Source organism: Zingiber officinale, chromosome 4B (genome assembly GCF_018446385.1).
Source record: "Zingiber officinale cultivar Zhangliang chromosome 4B, Zo_v1.1, whole genome shotgun sequence".
NCBI lineage: Eukaryota > Viridiplantae > Streptophyta > Magnoliopsida > Zingiberales > Zingiberaceae > Zingiber > Zingiber officinale.
Window position 1 is genome coordinate 137201032 of NC_055993.1, and position 20443 is coordinate 137221474.

The 20443-nt window shown below is 42.0% G+C and overlaps 1 long non-coding RNA gene across 1 annotated transcript; it reads left to right on the top strand.

Moving 5' to 3' along the window:
* The first annotated feature begins 760 nt into the window (after positions 1 to 760).
* Positions 761 to 1117, top strand: LOC121978024. Its single transcript, XR_006111112.1, has 2 exons — positions 761 to 951; positions 1039 to 1117. It is a non-coding gene; the product is annotated as an uncharacterized LOC121978024 (long non-coding RNA).
* The last annotated feature ends 19326 nt before the right edge of the window (positions 1118 to 20443 follow it).

Genomic DNA, 20443 nt, shown 5'->3' on the forward strand with positions numbered 1-20443 from the left:
ATCACGTGAATATGAGTTTGGAGTAGAGTCTTTCTTGCAATTTGCAATGACAAATGCTAATGATCGTAACGCAATACCTTGCCTATGTGCAAAATGTGGTAATTTAAAGAAGAGAAATGTACAAACTATCAAAGCACATATGTATTGTAATGGTATAGATTTAACATATCATACATGGATATGGCACGGTGAAAGAGCTACGATAGGGAACTCAAAGAATGATAGTGATCAAGTAGGGCCAGATGAACAAAAATATGTTGCTGAGGACCCAATAGATATGGTACATGCTGCATTTGATAGTTATGCCGAAAATCCAACCCAATTCAATAAGCTACTTGAAGATGCCGAGAAACCTTTATATCCTGGATGCACTAAATTTACAATGTTATCTGCAGTTGTGAAATTATTCAACACATACTTTGTCAAGAAGTGCCCCAAGAGCATTACATATGTTATATTGTTATAGTAAGCGTGCTTTAGATGATGGCAGATATATATCAGTGAGTTTTGATTATGACGTGTTTGATGATGATTATGAACTTGTTCTACACCTTGAGGACATCATTCCTTTGTATCATTTGGAGCCCCTTTCAGGCAATTGTGTAGTTGGCTACATATGGTAAGTGTTTAGATTTAGCAATTTAAATATAATTTTAACAGGTTTACTGTAATCTATGATAATCATCCATTTTGTGAATAACTTTCATTTTTCAATCTACCTCTTCGTTTTATTATGTTTGCAATGGCAGATATCTTTATAAAAAACTGCTGAAAGATAACAAGAAAGAGAAATTCAGATTTGTGAATCCACATAAAATCCCATATATGGCAACCAGTGCACATGACAAAAAAAGGTAAGTTTGAAAGGCTAAACCAAAAGGCAAGTCATTTGGCAGGCAGGCTAAGTGGTGCATCTGTAGATCAACTTGTATTGGTGCCATGTAATATCGGGTAAGTAAGAATTAAAACATCACTTTCAATTGTTGTCTTTTGATAATTTATTGAATTATATGCACTAATTATGTGTTTGTTGCATAGTTTCCATTGGATTCTCACTGTTATTGACCCTTACAATGAAGTTATTTATTTGTTGGATTCTCTAAGGCACCGCATTCATTATGAGGATTGGAAATATATAGTGGAAATGTGAGTTCATATTTCTTTTTTATTAAGCATTTATGTTAATACAAAACTCATATATAAAAAAATCATTAACATATGAAGGGCCTTAAGATTGTTTAATTCAAACAAGTGAAGGAAAGGTAGAAAAAAGGCTATGTGTAATTACATATAACATATATTTTAATGTGTATGTTTATCATTGATGCGATTTATGAGACAAATTGTTGAAGAAGTTGAAATTATCGAAAGAGATTTACTACGATCTATAGTAATGTTTACTTGCTTATGTCTCAAATTATTTGAAATAAACTATTTAAAATATGCAAAGTCAATGTTGATTTTTTTTTCCTCATTAATGTTCACAGTTCACACAAGCAGAGTATTCTCGAGAAGAAATTGATGAGGTGCGATCGGAGTTGGCAGAATGTATACAAGATCATATTTATGAGTAGGTGCGTTCCCTCACCCCTTCATATTTATGATCGGAGTTGGCTGTTAACTGGAGTTTCTTTTATCTCGTGCTATCCCTCACCCCTTCAACTCTGATATTTCAACTTGTCTAATCACAAAATGTGTTTGTTATCTATTAGTACTACTATTCTACTGAACATAGTTTCTCTTATTATATCATTTATTAGTTTATTCTGAATAGTAGCATTTTTGTTTTAATTATGAGCTGCTGCTATTTGTGCTATCCCTCTTTTTCCTTGTTCTATTTGATCTCTTTGTTCTTCGTTTTCCTTGTTCGATGATCTCGTTCCATCTCCTCTCTATGAACTCGTCATGATTCATTAGAGGCGATTAGGGTGAATCATTTATGTTCGGCTTGTTTGCTTCCATTGAGATTTAAGGAGCCAAGTGTTTTACATTCTTTTTTGTTTGGTGTATCAGACTGATGCTTCTATTTAGGCTGTTAGCATGCATTGCTTCACAAGACTAATTTTTTGAATAAAGATACTTTTTTTGCCCGTTTAGGGTGATTATTTCAGGTTTCATTGATTTCTCGTTCGTCTGGGCGCTTTTACCTTGTTTCTTAATTGATAATCCGCCATTGAGGTTTAAGGAGCAAAGTGTTTTTACATTTCCTTTTTTTTTTTTTTGGTTTATCAGACTGATGCTGCTAATTAGGCTGTTAACATGAATTGCTTCACAATACTTTTTTTTTTATTTTTTTTGAAAAGATACTTTTTTTTGGCTAGTTTAGGGTTATTATTTTCAGCATTGCATTTTTCTACTTAGCTTTCTGTAACTCGATGCTTCTTGTATGAATCATTGATTTCTCGTGGCGCTTTTTCCTTGTTACTTAACTAATAATCTGCCATTGAGGTTTGAGGGTTTTTACATTATTTTTTTGTTTCATTGTTAACCTTATTTCTTAACTAATAATATGCCATTGAGGTATCTTAACTAATAATCTGCTAATTCGGCTGTTAACATGAATTGCTTCGTGAGACTAATTTTTTGAGAAAAGATATCTTTTTTTGGCAGTTTATGATCGGAGTTGGCTATTAACTGGAGTTTCTTTTATCTCGTGCTATCCCTCACCCCTTCAACTCTGATATTTCAACTTGTCTAATCACAAAATGTGTTTGTTATCTATTAGTACTGCTATTCTACTGAACATAGTTTCTCTTATTATATCATTTATTTGTTTATTCTGAATAGTAGCATTTTTGTTTTATCTTTTTAACAATCTACATGTTTATTTTAGCACTCTTTCTATGTACTTTACGTGTCTATTGTTTCCTAATGTTGCTTTGCATATTTTCTTCGATGGTTCTATGGGCATTTAGACTAACAGAAACATTAGGAACAACCATCAGTAATCTTCATTTTAGCACTAACTGCACAAAATAGCTACAGAAAATCTTCATTAAGATATTGCGTGTGTTTGGTAGGTAGAAAGTGTTGGACCCCGTGGTAGCTACAGAAAATCTTCATTAGGATCAACCAAGTTGGTTAGGTCCTGCTGTGTTTGATCCCAGTGTCTGAGTGTGCAGGAGCTTAGGAGCACAGGAAGTCGAGCGGAATACGCAGCTAGCGAGAAGGACGGCACGGGAAGGGAGCCGACGGGCTCGGTGCGTCCGAAGGACGAGAGAGCTGCGGAAGAGTACTCCGGTGGGCGTGAAGAGCGTGCGCGGCGTTCGAGGGACGTTAAGCCGGGACGGAAGGCTGCTCGAGGAGAAGGCCGGGAATTGGGTTCGGGTGAGCCCTATTCCGGTTGGCCGCAATCACCCAAAAGATCGGATCGTCGGAAGTCAAAGTGGAGCAAAGAAACAAGCTAGAATGTTGAGCTGCCAGCTTGGAGGCGCCTCCAAGGGCGCCTTCAGGCTTGATGAAGGCGCCTTCAACAGTCTGTTTTGACCGTTTGCGCTACGGATAAAGTTTTATCTGCTGACCGAGCTGGAGACGCCTTAAACCTTGTTGGAGGCGCCTTGGACCCTCGGGATAGACTTTCCAGGAGCTATAAAAAGGCCCCTGGAGCTAGGAATTCAAAAACAACTCAAGCAATCAATATGTACTCAATTCCTAGCAACTAAGTGAGCGTTCTAAGTGTAAAAAGGCTTCTCCGCCTACAGTAAAGGAGATTCTGATAGTAGAGCTTTTTTATCGCCCTGGATTAACAACCTCCTTGGTTGTAACCAGGTTAAATTCTGTTTCTGTTTCTTTTTCTGTCTCCTTAATTTAGTTGCTGTTATTTCTATTGCTGATTTAAATTCTGAGTTGAAATCCGAGGAGGGTATTTTTAGTTTTGTTTTCAGCAATTCACCCCCCTCTTGCCGGTCTCCGCTGCACCAACAAGTGGTATCAAAGCCTGATCGCCTCAGAAGGACTAGCCGCCAACTGAAGCACTACGATCAAGATGATGGCCGGAGCGAACATCCATCCCCCGAAGTTCGACGGAGATTTCGCTACATGGAAGCAAAAAATGGAGGTATTTTTTAAAACTGATTTTGATATTCTTATTACAATGAAATATGGTTTTGCAGCGCCGAAAGACAAAGAAGAAAACACATGGAGTAAGAAGGAGCAAGCCGATTTCGTCGCCAACGGAAAGGCAGAGTTCCACCCGCTCAGTGTGCTGCCGCCGCAAGAAGTAAATCGGATCGGAAGCTACGACTCAGCGAAAGATCTCTGGGAAAAATTCCTGGAGCTACACGAAGGTACTTCCGAAGCGAAGCGCGACATCCTCCGGAACCAGTTAACGAACCTCCGGATGAACCAAGGCGAGAAGGTAGCGCAACTCCAAGCGAGAATCAAGGAGCTCATAACGTAACTAACGAACCTTGGAGAAGAGGTAACCAACCGGGACTCTATCCGGTACGCGCTCAACGCCTTCCCTAGAACTCCAGAGTGGGCTTCCTTAGTAGATGCGTATTACATCTCTAAGGACCTCGAGGTAAGTACTTTAGAACAATTATTTTCCACTTTTGAACTTCACGAATCTCGAGTTTCAGAACCCATCGGAGCAGAGAAGACAAGTCAGAACATTGCCTTAAAGGCAAAGATGAACAGTTCTGACTCCGCAGCCTCAGTCGAACTACTGGTAAGACGCTTCAATAAGTTTTTTAGTACTAATAAATTTAAATCGCAGAGGCATCATCGAAAAAAGAGGACAGTTCGCTGCTACAACTGCAATGAAGAGGGACACATCAAAGATGACTGCCCAAAGCTAAAGAGAAAGGAGAAAGAAAGGGCAAAGCCAAAATACAAGAAACCAGAACCCTCCAAGCACAAGAATCTAAAGGCTACTTGGTCAGATTCGTCAACCTCTGAGTCGGACATCGAAGAATTCTCAGGGTTAGCGCTATTGCCGAACCATCAACCGGAAGAAGACTCAAGCTCAGAGATGAGCATCGATGAAGGGGGAGGAACATCAGAAGAAGAAAGCAGCAGTGAAGGGGGAGCGTCATCAGACCAGGTAAATAAGGTACGCAATCTAACCCCAACTCAATCTTTCAAATTTATCAAGTCTCTTTCTAAAGAGTTAGATCAATTAGAAAAAGAGAATGCTGAACTAAAATTGAACCTAGCAAGAGCATGCCCGTTGGAAATGTATGATCATCTAAAATCAGAAAATGAAAATTTAAAATTAGAAATTGAAAAATTGAAAAATGATGCATGCTTAAAGAAATTTCCAAAGTCAAAAATTAGAACTTATGGTAAATTAAATTGGTATATAAGAAAGCATCAAGGTCAACTTAGAAAAATACCAAGAAACTATGTACCCCCTAGATTTTTGAATAATCCTGTAGGAAGGAACCTCTATTGGGTTCCAAAATCTGTGCTTAATTAATTTTTCAAAAATTAAAAGCTTAAAGTGAGAAAATTAAACATTGAAATTCTCTATGGAAGCTTTGTCTAAGGAAGTGGTTGTTGCTCCAATAACCAAGAAGGCTTAGTGCCTCGCCACGACCTGGAAGCTAAAATATTGAAAGAAAATGTTTAATTAACTTTCTGGAAAAGCATTAAACAAGAATTCAATAATGCTTTGAAAGTTTATTAAATATTTGTTAAATTAAACAAAAATTCCTTAGAATTTTTTTTTTTAAAAAAATTTCTAACTTAATTTTTTTTGGGTTAGAAATTTTTTTCTGGAAAAATCTAAAAGCTCATTCACTTGACTTAGAAATTTTTTTTGGAACATTTACTTAAGTTTTTTTCACTTAGAAATTTTTTTTTGGAAAATTTATTTTAACTTAGCATTTTTAACTTAGAAAATTTTCAAAACTTCAATCTTACTTGAAAATTCTTAAGACCACATTTTTGCTATGATCAAAGGGGGAGAGAAAAGTACAAGTTTAGGGGGAGTTAGATAAATTTAAAATTTCTTTTATTATAAATGTTTAGGGGGAGTTAGAAAATTTTAAAATTTCCTTTATTTTTATAAAAAGTGTTGTAATTTTACTAATTGCAAAAATTATGTTTAACTTGTTAGTTTTAGTAATTTTTCTTTAAAATTACTTTTTATGTCTATTTTTAACCCTAACTTGAACTTGGGTTGATGCACATCAAAAAGGGGGAGATTGTTGGACCCCGTGGTAGTTTTGATGTGATTAACCAAGTTGGTTAGGTCCTGCTGTGTTTGATCCCTGTGTCTGAGTGTGCAGGAGCTTAGGAGCACAGGAAGTCGAGCGGAAGACGCAACTAGCGAGAAGGACGGCACGGGAAGGGAGCCGACGGGCTCGGTGCGTCCGAAGGACGAGAGAGCTGCGGAAGAGTACTCCGGTGGGCGTGAAGAGCGTGCGCGGTGTTCGAGGGACGTTAAGCCGCGACGGAAGGCTGCTCGAAGAGAAGGCCGGGAATTGGGTTCGGGTGAGCCCTATTCCGGTTGGCCGCAATCACCCAAAAGTTCGGAGCGTCGGAAGTCAAAGTGGAGCAAAGAAACAAGCTGGAATGTTGAGCTGCCAGCTTGGAGGCGCCTCCATCAGGCTTGGAGGCGCCTCCAGCCTTGCTGAAGGCGCCTTCAGGCTTGATGAAGGCGCCTTCAACAGTCTGTTTTGACCGTTTACGCTACGGAAAAAGTTTTATCCGCTGACCGAGCTGGAGGCGCCTTAAACCTTGTTGGAGGCGCCTTGGACCCTCGGGATAGACTTTCCAGGAGCTATAAAAAAGCCCCTGGAGCTAGGAATTCAAAAATAACTCAAGCAATCAATCTGTACTCAATTCCTAGCAACTAAATGAGCGTTCTAAGTGTAAAAAGGCTTCTCCGCCTACAGTAAAGGAGATTATGATAGTAGAGCTTTTTCATCGCCCTGGATTAACAATCTCCTTGGTTGTAACCAGGTTAAATTCTGTTTCTGTTTCTGTTTCTTTTTCTGTCTCCTTAATTTAGTTGCTGTAATTTCTATTGCTGATTTAAATTCTGAGTTGAAATCCGAGGAGGGTATTTTTAGTTTTGTTTTCAGCAATTCACCCTCCTCTTGCCGGTCTCCGCTGCACTAACAGAAAGTCATGATGATTGTTTTGTTTCTTTTGAGAGCCATTAGTAATGCTCATGTATGAACTTGAAACATATTATTGCTACTTTTGTAAGTGGATACAGGACAACCAAGATCAGTACACTAAGGAGCGTCTGGATTCAGTAATTAATCAGTACACTAAGCGTCTGGATTCAGTAACTACTGTACTATTTTGAGTAAACAGATTGTTGGCTACTTCAGTATTCAGTATTCAGTAAACAGATTGTTGGCTAAACAGATTGTAGCTGTTCAAAACAGATTTTTTGTGCTCTTTTGTTTTATATGTGAATATCACTATATACTTTGAAACAGAATTAGTATAAATTTTGATATTTACTAGCTTTTCATGTAATTAATTACTAATATTACTTCAATGTCAGATTTCTATTATTTTTATGAGTTTGAAATCATTAACTGAGTTGATTATATGTAAAATTCGAATCTAGACATGGTAAAAGAAAAATAATCATTTCGTAAATATAAAAATAATGATTTTTAAATAATTTTTTTTATTTTATTTCTTTAAAACGACAACGCTTTTAAAGCGCTGCAAAAAGTGTTGTCTTTGTAAAAAAATAACAACGCTTTTAAAGCGTTGTAATAGTGTTGTCTTTGCAAAATATGACTACACTTTTAAAGCGTTGCAAAAGTGTTGTCTTTTCTACCAAAAACAACGCTTTAAAAGCGTTGCAAAACGTTGCCTTTGCATAAAACGACAACGCTTTTAAAGCGTTGCAAAAGCGTTGTCTTTGGTACAAACGACAACGCTTTAAAAGCGTTTGTCGTTGAGCAGACTTTTAACAACAGTGCCTTTAACAACGTTTTTTCAGGTAAAAAGACAACACTTTAAAAGCATTGTCTATTAGCTTTTTTCTTGTAGTGAGACCTAACTTAACTTGATTGATCACATCAAAACTACCACGAAATACTAACAGGAGGTCGTAGATTTATCTTAAAATCCTTGTATAATAAATAGCCTTTTGTGTATTGAACGTTTGAACTTCCTCTTTGTAATGAATTGCTCCCACCTTGTTCTTTGAACCGATCTTTTTGTCTCACCCCCAATTATGCTCAAGTCGAGAGTGTGTTTGGTAACACACTCAACCCTTGTATGAAGAGGAAGTTGCTACTGTGGTTGGGATCTTAACCTCGACTCCATCTGATTAGGGGAGTTTGGGAACTAAAAAGGACAGTAATGATACAATATGCATTCAACCCTTGTGCGAAGGGGAGACTACCGTAGGCAAGATTTCAACCCCGACTATGTCCAAGTTAGGGGAGTTTGGGCCCTAAAAAAGACAGAGGTGATACGGTACGCGCTTGACCCTTGCAAAAGGGAGGTTGCTACTACATTTGGGATCTCGACCTGACTAGTTCAAGTCAAGGGAGTTTAGACTTTTAAAAGGATTGCAACAATATGGTATGCGCTCGACATTTGTACGAAGGAACTTTCCACTTTTAACCCTGAATAGGTACTTATTGGGGTTGAGCTTGAGTTTGTATTGCTTGAGGGTTTGGCATGTCTCTTCAACATATGAGATCAAGGTCTCAGATCGAGCAAATTTGATTAAAATGTCATCTACATACACCTTAATATTTCTCCCAATTTGATATTTAAACACCTGGTCCATAAGCTATTGATAAGTTATCCTTGCATTCTTCAGACTGAACGACATAACAGTATAACAAAAAGTTCGGTGATTAGTGATAAAACTAACATTTCTTAATCTTTGGATGCCAAAGGAATCTGACGGTAACTTTGATGAGCATCCAACATACAAATAAGTTCGTTGCAGAAGTAGAATCAAGTATCTAATCAATATGGGGGAAAGGATAGTAATCCTTTGGGTAGGCTTTGTTGAAGTCCCGAAAATTGATGCAGACCCTCCACTTGCTCCAAGACTTGGATACTAATACCACATTGGCGAGCCAAGTCAAGAATTGAACCTCCGGAATGTGTTCGGCTTCCATTAGCTTGTTTATTTATGCCTGAATCACTTGGTTTTGTTCGGTGATAAGTTCCATCAACTGGTCACCTTTCACTTCCCTGACTTGACTTCCCACTGGGAACTTAATTTTCGAATGGAAAGTGGAGACTGTTGACTGAATGACGCTCAACATCGACCTCCCTAATATGACATTATAAGCGGAAGTTGTACTTACATGTACATCAAGTTCACATAAGTGGTTCCTTGCTTAGGGAGAGGAAAAGGTCAATCTGTCCAAGCAATTGTACTTCATGCCCTGTGAAGTCATACAGGGGGTAACAGTGGGATGAGTGCCTCCCCATCCAACTGCATCTGGTCAAAAGTCATTTTGAAAATGATGTTAATAGAACTGCTCATATCTATGAATACTCTTTTTACACGGTAGTTGGCGATGAAAGTCTCAATCACCAAAGCATTATCATAAGGAGCCTCAATTCTAGCATATCTTTGGGCCTGAAACTAATTGAAGGGCCCTTCCCTCTTGCCTAACTACTAATTATTGTATAGCTCTCCAACCTTCTACCATGAGCTTTCCAAGCCCGAGTGAAATCTACATCCGTTGGTCCTCTCGATATCATGTTTACAGTCCCTCGAGGATCAATCTTGCTTTTATCCTTTTTTCTGCATCCTTTCCATTTGTCTCTTGACAGGATTAGGAGGAGCTTCGGGATTCTTTTATGGGGGAACAAGATCGCTGACTTGAGTCGCAGTCAGCATCGATACTATGATTAGAACGACGATGGCATTTGTAAGACTCTGGAGAATTTTTATTGCTAGACCAACTTCAATTAGTCTTCCACTGATCAGCGACTCATCTCAATTCCCTTGCATATTACTGACATTCTGGAGTGAAATGAGTCTCTGATTGATGGAAGACACAATATTGACCTTCAGGAAACTCATGGCTAGACTCTGAAGTCAGAACCACTTCTATCGTCTGCACAACCTTTTCTTCTCTCTGATTTGTAAATTCTCGATTTCGTACAGGTGGAGGAGGGGCCTTACATTCTGGCTGAATAGAGACCGGAGTTGGGGTTGGCATTTCTTTTCTCTTGGTAGACCTCGACTTGAACATATTTAAGCATTCAAACATGTAACCCATCGAAGTTGGTTGGAGGCTTTTTTACTAGACACCTAAAATATCCTCATCGGCCAAACCCTGTGAGAAAGCGCCGACCTATACCACAGGGGTGACTAAGGGAACATTCATGGTCACTCAATAAAACCATTGTAAATATTCCTTCAGAGATTCTTTGGATTTTTGTTTGAATGCAAATAAATCATGTGAAGTTTTTTGATACCTTCGGCTAATGGTGAAGTGTTACATGAAGATAATTTTAAAGTCCTCAAAAGTCTGAATAGAGGAGGTTGAAAGGCGACTGAGCCACCTTTGCGTCGATCCCGAGAGCATTATTAAGAAGACTCGACACTTGGCACCATCCATATACTGATGTAACAAAGAGGTGTTCTCAAATTTACATATACTCCCCGATCTACAACGCCCGAAAGTGCCATGGCAGCTCGTCTTGAAGAATGCTCCTCAAGAATGAAGGACCTCGAGGTGCTGTCGCTCCTCCAAACATGAGGGTTTTTTTTCCTTCAGAGCATCTCGGTCAGGGGTTTCTTCTATGGATTCCACAGGTTCCCTCATGATTGACGTATCAATCGACATGGAGAACGCATTCCACGGTGTTTCAACAAACCGAGGCATCTTCCAATGAGGCACCGATGCCACTTCAATTGACCAAGATGGTGGATCAGTCGGTAGGTTGGTTCCAGGCGACAAGGTCAGTTGAGGCTACCCTTGTAATACCATATGCACCATCGTAGCTCCAATTTATCGAAATCCTATGTTACCATGGCGATGATGTTAGGTCTTCCAGTGTCATCCATCCTAACGTCTCAGTTCATGTCTTAACTTAGAGTACCTACAGACTGTGTCAATTTTATCCTACTTGGGAATGCCCACAAATGAACCATCGGTGAATTAGCGTAGATGTCAACTTGTCAGCAATAGCCTAGCGATAATGAGATCGATGAGGAGATCTACTGTCAACTTGAATAGAAGAAAAACCATTAGGAAAGATGACCAAGGGATTCCTAACATAGCCACTCCGATACTCAAGTTATTTTTCAATGATGGTGGTCGAAAAAGAACAGAGGAGAGTATTAGGGTTTTGATCCGTATATGCGTGTACCTGTGGCTATCAGAGAGGAATACCTTTTATAGGGCAAGGGATAATCCCATGTGCCCTCTCCTTCTACAAGATTATTATTTGCTTCTTGAAATATTCTGAAATCTTGAAAACCATGCAAGCATTATTATCTTCTTCCTAAATAGTCTTGAATTCTGAAATCCATGCAAGCATTATTTATTTCCTAAAATAGCCCTAAACCTAAAATCCATGTGATCATTATCTTCTTCTTGAAATAGTCCTAAATTCTGAGTCGAGTCGAATCGCTAAGGAGACAGGGCGCTAAGGGGATAAGGGCACCTCGAAGTCGAGGCGCCAAGGAGACGGGGGCACCTCGGAGTCGAGGCACCATGTAGACGAGGGCATGAGGGTGCAGGGCGCCAAGGAGATAAGGACATCTCGGAGTCAGGGCGCCATGAAGTTAGGGTGCCACTATAAAAAAATAACTATATAGGAGCAGTTTATTAGGAGCGGTTTTAACACCGCTCTTCAAAATTGAACAATAGACTCTGTTTGAGCTAAACCGTTTCTCTTTTTAGAACAGCTTTGCAACCGCTCTTATTGAATAACATTAGCACCAATTTGAATAAACCGTTACTGTAAACCGTTCTTAAAGATACAATATATTATTAAAAGAAATCTTGACACTATTAGAAAATTTTAGTAGTGGTTCTATGTCAAACGCTACGACTAATTGTTTCTATTGTTTTAACTTCTAAGAACAATTATCACATCATTCCTATTGATCCTAAAATACTCCTATTTCTTATAATAATATCCTAAAATATTTATTTATTTATCCAATAGAGTTATCTTAATCATGGGACTATTACTAACTCAAGATCTTTATCTCTAAGATACAAATTAAATAAAAATAAAAAGTTTTTTAAAAACTATTAAAAATAAAAAAAATTAAATTTGATTTTCAAAATTTAATCTTTTTTAATAAGAGTATTTTATTTATATATATATATATATATATATATATATATATATATATATATATATATATATATATATAATTTCAAAGAAACGCTAGTATTACTTTAAGTTAAATGACCTCATATTTATTTATGAAATCTTTTTTTTAATTACATAAATATCCCTATCACTTCCACCACTTTCATTTTCCCTAATTTTCTCTTTTTAACATATCTCTAAAAAATTTTAATCAATTAATCAAACAATACCAATTATTTAATACTTAACATAGTTATAAATATTTCTATATTTATATTATTTGTCTTTTATTCAAATTCAATTAATCAACTAAAAATTATAATAAAAATATTATTATATATATATATTATTATTTTCTATATATGACTTAGAAGTATAGATCATCTCATTCTTTTCTCCTTTTTCTTCACGTCATCTTTTTCATACTTCTTTTTTTAAATATATTTATATAATTTTTTAATATATATATATATATATATATATATATGATGCGGCGATAAGGAGGAGTTCATCTTACAGGGGTTAGTGGCCACGAGAGAGGTCAAAATTAGGACGGTCAACGTTCAGGTATCATACGGCCAAACGGATGATGATCGTATTGGCCGGTCGGGCGATCAAGCCCTCGACCAGGAGGAGAAGGTTCCGATCTGACCCCACCTTTTACTCGGGGAAGTGTGTCAAATAGCCGACGCTCAATAGAGTGGTGTTGAACGCCAAAAGGAGGAGGAGACGATATGCAGAATCCTGACCGAGTAGCTACCCCGCTCGGCCAGACAACATGACTCAGCACGGGCGCAACAAAGTTATGGCCGAGCAGCTACCCCGCTCGGCTTGGCAACAGGATTCGGCATAGGCGCAGCGGAGTTTCGGTCGAGCGGACGCGGCACAGGCGCGGTGAACTTCTGGCCGAGCGGTTAATCCGCTCGGCCTAGCAACGAACCCACTGTGTTATCTCTTGACATCCTTTTGGGAATTAGTGTCGCTGACACCAGGCATGGTCGACAAGAAGATCGTACGACAAAAGCTTCCACTGTCACATCAGATATATGCTCGGCTTGTTAAAGTATTGTGTCAGAGACACTTTACTGGCAAGTTTTTTCAGGGGAAACTTATAGAAGCGTGCTCGCCTGGGGAAGTATGCACGCACGCTACAGGAACTCTATATAAAGGGGGGTCCAAGTATCAGTGGAAGTACGCGATATACACTATTTGCGCTATAGTATTCATTCTTGCTGCTCCACCTTCTACATCATCACCGAAGCCTAACTTGAGCATCGGAGGGCCAACGCCGGGAACCCCTTCCCTAGCTCGGCACTGACGTCATCTGTTTTACAGGACAAAGCAGAGTCTACGGGCGGTCAACGAGACCTCCACATCCCCATCTTTCCATCTCATCGACTTTCGAACAGGATTATATTAGCGCCGTCTATGAGAACTTAACCTGCATCCAAGTTCAGAAGATGGAGGACGCTAGATGACTCACTATCGTGACGCTCACCAAGGAGGAGCTCGACATGCTCGTGCAAGCCCGAGCGGCAAAGATGGTCGAGTAGCAACAACAATAGGTGTTAGTCAATCGACAAGCACCACAGCCTACGACGTCGGCAGCCGGAAGACGAGTGGGGCAAGAAGACTAAGCGGAACAAGTTTCTGTACGGGGGCAGAATAGGAGGCCAACCAGCATGCAAGGGGAAGCGCCGCATGCTCCAATCTCCTTCCATCATGCCTTGTTCCAAACCCCCTCAGAAATAGCCCAGGCGAACCAGGAATGGGGATCCTCTTTGGATGACACTCCCGTTTAGGATGCACGAAAAGGCAAGGCGCCTGGAAGCCACGCTTCGCCTGAACGGATCAATCTACAGTTCTCTCAAGAGATCTTGTGTGACCCTCTGCACAGGCATTATACCCTGTTGGTGATCGGGGAATACAACGGAGCGACCGATCTAGATGATCATCTGGATAAGTTTGATAACGCAGTCACGCTGCACTAGTACACGGATGGGGTGAAGTGTTGAGTCTTTCTCACTACTCTCTTCGAATTGGCACAGCGCTGGTTCAGAAGTTTGTTGGATAGATCAATACGTAATTTCAAGGACTTCTGAGCTACATTTCTGCACCATTTTGCCAGTAGACGACACTATCAGAAGACGAGTGACAACCTCTTTGCCCTAAAGTAGGGGTCCAAGGAAGTACTCAGAGCGTACATCAGGCACTTTAACCAAGTAGCCATGGACATTCCATCGATCTCTTCCGAGATGCTTATGAACGCCTTCACCCAGGGGCTCGTCAAAGGAGAGTTCTTCCTGTCACTTATCAGAAAGCTGCCTAGGGACTTCGACCACCTGCTCAAGAAGGTAACTGAATACATAAATGTGGAAGAAGCTCAAGTGGCAAGAAAAAAAGAAACGTCGACCGAACCCTCAGCGGCGTCCGAGCATCAACCATTGAATAGCCACCAACCGCCCAAAGGGCCAAGGGCAAAGGGAGCGCGGCCACACTAGGAGTTTAGGACACATGCCGTGAAGTATGTGGCCTCCGGTCGTCATAAGGCTACAAGAGGCAAGGTATGGACGCCAATGTTCTGCTCATTTCATCAGTCGGTGATGCACAACACGCGTGACTGCTACGATCTGACACCGATCATTAGAGAATACCGCCGTCGATCTCCGTCGCCTGATCGACGCCATAGGCATAGATCCGCGGGACGACGTGAGGAAGAAAGAAGGGCGCCCGAGCGACACGATCAACAACACTAGCGGAGGGATAACACGAGTCCCTCCCGACTCTCTACTGAGTAGAATATACCCTCAGCTCAGGAAGAAGAAAATAGAAGCAATGCCGCCCGAGGAGAAATAGGCATGATCGCTGGGGGGTCGACCGGCGGTGACTCCAACAGAGCTAGGAAGTCGCACGATCGTCGACTGGAAATCCATGCCGTGGGATAAAGCAGGGAGAAAGCCGAAGGGCCCAAGATCAACTTCGGTCCCATAGACTTGGAGGGAGTGGAGATTTCTCACGACGATGCGATGATTATCTGAGCAGTAATTGCCAATTATAATATTCACCGAACTTTTGTTGACACAGAGAGTTCGGTGAAAATCATTTTTAAGAAGGTGTTCTATCAATTGCAAATAGATCGAAGCGAGTTGCTATCTATGACAACCCCGCTCTACGGTTTCACAGGCAATGAGGTATTGCTGCTTGGACAAGCCAGGCTGGCCATTTCGCTCGGAGAAGAGCCACTGAGGATAACCAGGACCTCAAACTTTATTGTGGTGGATGCACCGTCGGCTTACAACGTCATCTTGGGTCGACCGACCCTCAACAAATTCCGGGAAATGGTGTCTACATACTGTCAAAAGATCAAATTCCCGATGGATGACTGAGTGGGAGTAGTCAAAGGCGACCAGCTTGCCGCTCAGTGATGCTACGTCGAAATGGTCAAGTCGGAAGCCAAAAACACTCGGAGGAATCCACGCCTGGAGGTAAACACAATCACTGAAAAACCTCCTACATTGGTATACGAATAAAAGGAGGAGGTTCAGATCCACCCAAGTCGGACGGAAGCAACCACCTTTATCGCCGCCAACCTAGAGGAGGAGCATAAGGTAGAGTTGGTTGCTTGCCTTAGACAAAATCACGATGTGTTCGCATGGTCGACACACGAGCTTCCTGGAATCTCACCGAGCGTCGCCCAGCATGAGCTTCACGTCCGACCAAACGCTCGACCGGTAAAGTAAAGGAAAAGAAATTTCAACACGAAGTAAAACGTGATCATCCAGGCAGAAATAGAAAAACTGCTGGAGGCCGACCATATAAGAGAAGTCCATTTCCCGAGCTGGCTGGCTAACGTCGTGCTAGTCTCCATACCGGAAAATAAATGGCAGGTCTACATCGACTTCCGTGACCTGAATAAGGCATGCCCAAAGGATTTCTATCCATTGCCTTGGATAGACCAAATGGTGGACTCTACTGCGGGCTGTGAGCTGATCTGCATGCTTGATGCTTATCAGGGCTATCATCAAGTGTCGCTCGCCCGAGAAGACCAGGAGAAGGTCAGCTTTATCACTGCCGACGGAACATTCTACTACAATGTCATGCTGTTCGGACTCAAGAACGCGGGCACCACTTACCAACGACTCATGAACAAAGTGTTCCGGAGGTAGATCAGCCGTAACATGGAGGTATATGTGGACGACATATTGATAAAATCTCTCCGTGCTATTGACCTATGCATAGATATTGATGAGACTTGCCAAATTCTGAGGGCTTATGGGATAAAACTAAACTCGAATAAATGTCTGCTCGGCGCGAAGAGTGGCCATTTCCTGGTTACATCGTCATCGAGCGGGGCATCGAAGCCAATCCAAACAAGGTTAAGGCGCTACAAGACATGTTATTGCCCCAGAGCTTGAAGGAAGCCCAACGGCTAACCGATCAAATCACAACACTATCCAGATTCATATCTAGGTCATTCGACCGGAGCTTGACATTCTTTAAGGTGCTTCGTCGAGCTACAAAATTCCAAGGGGACGTCAAGTGTGATTGGACGTTAGAAGAGCTCAAGGAGTATCTTAATTCCTTACTTATATTAGCCAAGCTGATTGTTGGTGAGCCGCTCTGGATTTATCTATCGTCCAGCGAATACGCGGTCGAATCGGCTTTAGTAAGGTAGAACGGCTAGGAACAACAGTCTGTATACTTTTTAAGCCATATATTGAAGGATGCAGAATCTCGCTACACCAGTCTGGAAAAATTAGCTTATGCATTGATACTTACCACTCGGAGGCTTCGTCCATACTTTCTAGCACACTCAATCATTGTGCTGACTAACAGCGCCTTGGGGCGGGTCCTTCTCAACCCCGAGGCATCTGGGAGGTTAATCAAATGGGCGACCAAGCTAAGCGAATTTTACATAGAATATTAACCCCGAACAACAATCAAGGCCCAAGCCTTGGCTGATTTCATCATAGAGGTCTAGAATGTCGAGCCGGAGGCAATCTGGAAGATATATGTGGATGGTTCGTCCACTCGACAAGGTAGCGGGATTGACATAATGTTAAGCTCACCACAGGAAGACCGTATGCACCTGTCCATACGGCTGTACTACAGAGCTACCAATAATGAAGCTGAGTATGAAGCATTGATAGCTAGCTTATAGGCGGCCTGGCATGTGGGAGCCGTTAAAGTCCTCATCCACTTGGACTCTCAGTTGATTGCTCAGCAGCTCTCAAGGACGTTCGAGATAAACAATGCCCGGCTCAAGCTCTACGCAGAAGCCTTTTTAGAAGCTGAAGGCCAACTTTAAGGAGGTTGTCATATAGAAGATCCCCCCGATCGGAGAATAAAGCAGCAGATGAGTTGGCAAGATTAGCCAGCTCCTTGACGCCGATCGCCATAGAGCATTCGATCGAGCAAGTCTCATTAGTGGCGCATATCGATAGAACAGAAGGGATACCCCTCTCGAGTGACTGGAGGATGACACTGGTAGAGTTCCTCCGATTGGGAGTCACACTGCTGATCAGGAGGAAGCCCGTCTACTGAAAAAGATAGACGGACGGTTCACCCTTGTTGGAGATCAGTTGTATAAAAGAGTCTTCTCCATGCCCCTGCTCAAATGTGTCGGGTTGGAAAATGCCGAGTACATCTTGAAGGAAGTACATCAGGGCTCTTGTGGAGGTCACCCGAGCTGTCGCTCTCTGGCCCGGAAGATACTCCTAGTCGGATATTTTTGGCTCACTCTTCAAGAGGACTCCGCTTGGACAATATGCACTTACCTATCCTGCCAAAAATATCAAAATATTCTGCATCGTCCGACCAAGGAGATAAAGACCTCCACAGTGTCTTGCCCATTCGACCAATGGGGTATAGACATCGTTGGATCATTCCCCATGGCGGCAGGTCAGTAGAGATTCCTGATCATCGTAGTGGACTACTTCTCGAAGTGGGTGGAAGTCGAGCCGCTCTCGAGAATAACCGAGCATATGGTCATCAAGTTCATTTAGCAAAACATCATATGCTGGTTCGACATCCCATGTCGGCTCGTATCAGATAATGTGAGACAATTCTCCGGTCAGAAGCTTAGAGAGTGGTGTGAGGGCTATGACATCTAGCAGGCCTTCACCTCTATGGCCTACCCCCAGAGCAACAGGCAAGCGGAAGTCGCCAATAGGGAAATCCTCAAAGGGCTATGGGTTCGGCTCGACCAAACAGGAGGCAATTGGGTTGACGAGCTCCCTAGTGTGTCGTGGGCCCTTCGTACAACCCCAAAGGAGGGGACCAACATAACTCCTTTCCACTTAGTATACAGCGGCGAAGCAGCCGACCCTGTAGAGGTTGGAGTGGAATCCGATCAGGTGTGGTTCTACAATGAAGGAAATGTCGGGCGAAGATTCATGGAGCTCAACTTGGTGGACGAGACACGGGCTAAATTAGTCATTCGACTAATGGCGTACCGGCAGCGAATGAAGCAGAACTACAACCAGAGGGTGATCCCGAGGTCTTTCCAGGTCATCGATCTTGTGTGGAAGAAAGTAAAGCCGGTCTGCGACGTCGCCAAGCTCGAAACCCCATGGGTTGGACCTTTTAAGATCGTGCAGAGACTCCGCTCAGGCGCCTACTACTTGGAGGATAAGAGCGAAAGGCAGCTCGAGCGGTCATGGAGCGCGAATCATCTCCAACCCTATAGGGTCAGGTGAGAGGTGCGCAAGTGAACACGGATGTATTTGTATATTGCTTCATGGATGCATGACAAATATGAATAAAAGTGAAGTACGCCACTTTTGAGCTGAGTCAACGGTCGAGCGGCGACCTTAAACCCTCGTCTTCACCAACGATCAAGCGGCGACCTTAAACCCTCGTCTTCATCAGCATTCGAACGGCGACCTTAAACCCTCGTATTCACCAGTGGTCGAGTGGTGACCTTAAACCCTTATCTTCACCAACGATCGAGCGGCGACCTTAAACCCTCGTCTTCACCAACGGTCGAGCGACGACCTTAAACCCTCGTCTTCACCAATGGTCGAGCAGCGATCTTAAACCCCTTTCGTCATCAACGGTTGAGCAGCGACCTTAAACCCTTGTCTCGATAAGCAGTCAAGCGTCGATCTTATAACTCAAGAACGATGAGCGGTCGACTATGAATACGCTCTACTCAAAATCTCCAAGTCTTCAAAATACGGTGACCGTTCGGGATTATTCTACTATGACTTCTCGTCACCGATCGGAAGGTCACAAAGCCACAATAAGCAACTCGCAATCTTGGTCAGGGTTTTATGCGGTAACATGTGAACAACTAAAATGCGAGTTAAATCGAAAGATGTCGAATGGCGACAAGGGGACGAACGAATAAGAAAAGATCGTCGGACGGACGATCATTCATTAATACTTGAAATGAGGATTACAAATAGCTTGCATGAGAATTACAAACAAAAGGGTGAATACAAAATCACTCGAGCAAAGATCACTCTAGATAATCTAAGACATCATCGGGCAGTGATTCAGTCAGCTTGTCCCAACTGATGATCTTACTCAATAGAGCAGCAGGGAGGTAGTCGTCTTCCCTGTGTTGGTCGAACGTCTCTTCGATCGCCAGGTCAAACAGACGAAGTGCCCAGTCGGTGACCTTGTCATTAAAAACATCCGAGCAGATGTAGTCTTGCTTCATAAGTTCGAACCTACCCGACTCGGCTCTCTGATACGTCTTTAGTGTCGAGCGCTCGGGAGGCCTCAAGTTCTCCCTTCTACTAGGCCAACTCTTCGTCCTTGGTGTCGAGCTGGGTCTTCATTGAAGTCTACTCGGCCAACCGCCCATCCCTCTCGGCCTTCATCGCGGCCTCAACATCCTTCAAGTTTTGAACCAACACCCGAAACTCTTTATTATTGATCTCCAAATCTTCAATAGCCCGGAGTTTCCTGGTGTTGGCTGAATGGATTTTGGTTTCAAAGGTGTTGGCCTGTTTATTAAGCCGAGCTATTTGAGTGGCCTGCTCGGCGCTTTTTCCTGTCTCTGCCTCCAACAGCTCGGCGCTCTTAGCCAAATCGGCTCGAAGCTGAGCCATCTCAGTATTCATCTGCTCCAGCCGCTCCTGAGAAGCAGATGACTAGCCGCCTGACGCCTTCAGTTGCTTAACCTCTTGCTCCAAAAAAGCAAGCCTTTAGCACATAGCCAGGCTCTCTACCCAATACTGTGAATAACTAGGAAATATAAGCGTCG